Source organism: Rattus norvegicus, chromosome 19 (genome assembly GCF_036323735.1).
Source record: "Rattus norvegicus strain BN/NHsdMcwi chromosome 19, GRCr8, whole genome shotgun sequence".
NCBI classification, from domain to species: domain Eukaryota; kingdom Metazoa; phylum Chordata; class Mammalia; order Rodentia; family Muridae; genus Rattus; species Rattus norvegicus.
The window spans coordinates 33,850,636-33,853,377 of record NC_086037.1 but is presented as its reverse complement, the minus strand read 5'-3'; the positions used below and the strand labels follow the sequence as shown (position 1 = coordinate 33,853,377).

The following is a 2,742-nucleotide window of genomic DNA, read 5'->3' as shown; positions in this document are numbered from 1 at the left end:
GTAAAGCCAAAACAAAACCCCTATTTTAAAACAAACGGGGTGGGGGGCAAGGTAGTCAGAGTCGTCAGCCTTCAACATGACTCGTTTTCGTTCCTCACTTAACATTCTCAGTGGAATGAAACTTCACTATCCGGAAAAAAAAGAAGCATGGGGCTACGACTCAGGATCAGGTGATGTCGAGTTCGTTACTTTGCTTCTCTCATCATCAGGTTCCAAAGACTCTCCTCTCTACCTACACTATTCAGTTGGGCTGTCGCTGTCGCTCTGTGATAGGATACTAGCATAGGCAGGGATGAATCCTTGTTGCTATAAAAGAGAGAGTCGAGGGGAGGAGAAAGAATGAGGTAAGGGCTAAGAGGGAAGGATGGGAGTACACGCAGCTCTAGTGCTGCTTTTATTTTGCCTCCTGTCCACCCAGGAATTTCAGCCCTGCTATACATTTTTCTGGCCTTCATAGGAAGAAACTTAAGTTACAATATTATGCTTTTGAAAATCCTATAAGATCTGATATTATGTGTCTATAGTCCAGCTGGCAGAAGCACCTCCTACCTTGTCCTGACATCGCCTTGTTCTCTCACAATGCATGGTGTGGGAGGATAGCTAGTCACAACCTTCTTGCGTTTAACACACTGGATTTAGACATCTTGGCCACCTGCAAGCTACTGTCTGCCTTCCAGGCTTCCTTTTCTTACTTTGCTTTTCTCATTCACCACAGTATTCTAGGGCAACACATTTCAACATATATTTATTGGCATTTGATCAAAATAAAGCATTGGTAACAGAATGCCACTTTATCTTATTTGTGTGCACAGTGTGTGTTGTGCCCTGTGCTGGTTATTTTCCTCCTCCTCCTCCTCCCCTTCCTCCTCCTCCTCCCCTCTCCTCCCCTCCCCCTCCCTCTCCTCCCCCCTCCTCCCCTCCCCCTCCCTCTCCTCCTCCTCCCCCTTTTCTTCCTCTTTATTTGTGCATGGTGTGTGTTATGCCCTGTGCTGGTTATTTTCCTCCTCCTCCTCCTCCTCCTCCTCCTCCTCCTCCTCCTCTGCCTCCTCCTCCTCCTCCCCTCCCCCTCCCCTCCTCCCCCTTTTCTCCCTCTTTATTTGTGCATTGCCTGTGTTGTGTCCTGTGCTGGTTAGTTACTTCCTCCTCCTCTTCCTTTTCTTCCTCTTTCACACAAGCTAGAATCATGGGGGGTCAAGAGAGCTTCCTTTTCCACTGGTAATTTATTATATTTTTAATTCACTTTACATTCTGATTGTAGCCTACTCCCTCCTCTCCTCTGAGACCAACCCTTACAAAGTCCTCCCACATTGGAGCCCCCACTACTTGGGTACCACCCCATCCTGGGACATCTACTTGACAATTTAATTCCCCCAAGTCTTGATCCATTTTTGTGCAGTAATAGAATACCTGATGTCGAATAATATGTACACAGGTTCATCTGCCTCCAGACTATGGTGGCAGGAGAATCCAAACAGCATGGTGCTTATAGCTGACAAAGGCTTCTTGTTGCATAGGAACACGGTAAATGGTGGTGTACTGCATTGGTGGGAGATAGAGAGAGGGAGACAGAGAGAGAGACAGAGACAGATAGAGAAACAGAGAGAGAGAGAGAGAGAGAGAGAGAGAGAGAAACAGAGAGACAGAGAGAGACAGAAGAGACAGACAAAGAGACAGAGAGAGGCAGAGAGACAGACAGAGATAGACAGAGAGAAGCAGACAGAGAGAGACAGAAGAGAGGGGAGAGGGGGAGAGAGAGAGAGAGAGAGAGAGAGAGAGAGAGAGAGAGAGAGAGAAAGAGATTTTCATATAGAAAAGTGGGTTTTTTTCTTGAACAACTTACATTTTGAGGAACTAACCCACCCTTGAAGACCTGCATGAATTCCTCCTAAAGATGGTGTTACCCAGACCTCATTATCCCCCTTAAAGTCCCACTGCATCTAAGTATGACACTCTGGATGAAGCATTAACTGTCAGGGACAAGCCACATTCAGCCCATATATTTTGGGAACACCCCTTTTCAGGTGTTTCAGTGTCATTGAAGCTGGTGCCTTATACCCAGTCAATTGCCAAGATATACTCCGCAACTGAACTTACACGGAAAGCTGGGGAAACACGTTGTATTGATATGGCATCAGATAGTGAGGAGGGCAATATTTTTTATTCTTTGGGTGTAATCAATGTATGCTAGAACTAACGTCTAGAATCTTCCTTCTGTAGCTGAATGCATTATCCATTGTCCCACTGGCCTCCAGCTTGAACTAGCATCTAATAGCCTGTGCATATTAACGCTTCCAAGACCTGGCTGTTATGTGAGTCTAGTAGACAAACAGAATGGGTAGGGGACGGCCTTCTCTGACCACTCACTCTCCAACTCTATCCCTCCCTCTCATATCTCATTAACTCATTTACTTTATGGTGCTCTAGTAGTAATGAATTGCTTTTATTTGCTTTGCCAGTTCACTGTTATCATGTGACAGGAACCCACCTCACGCGTTTTCCGCCTGCACATACCTTGAGTGGAGAGGGCATAAAATTCGGAAGTCGTGGGAAAAGTGGAGAGAGAACTCGCCACCATTCTTTTTCCTCTCCCGCCCATATCTGCCCTTCACATGAATCCTAGGCAGAATCCTAGGCGTGGATATGACTCCAATGAACTCTGGAGTCTCCTTTGCCTGTGACGAAATCCATAAGCCTTTCCATCTGGGCTGAGGGAGAACAAGCCACACCTCGCTGTTTGCGTTT

At 46.4% G+C, this 2,742-nt stretch overlaps 1 long non-coding RNA gene across 1 annotated transcript; it reads right to left on the bottom strand.

Annotated features, from left to right (window-relative positions):
- Positions 1-843: 843 nt before the first annotated feature.
- LOC134483618 (uncharacterized) lies at positions 844-2,458 on the bottom strand. Its single transcript, XR_010060429.1, has 2 exons — positions 1,408-2,458; positions 844-1,175 (listed from the first exon to the last, which is right to left on the bottom strand). It is a non-coding gene; the product is annotated as an uncharacterized LOC134483618 (long non-coding RNA).
- Between the last annotated feature and the right edge of the window lie 284 nt (positions 2,459-2,742).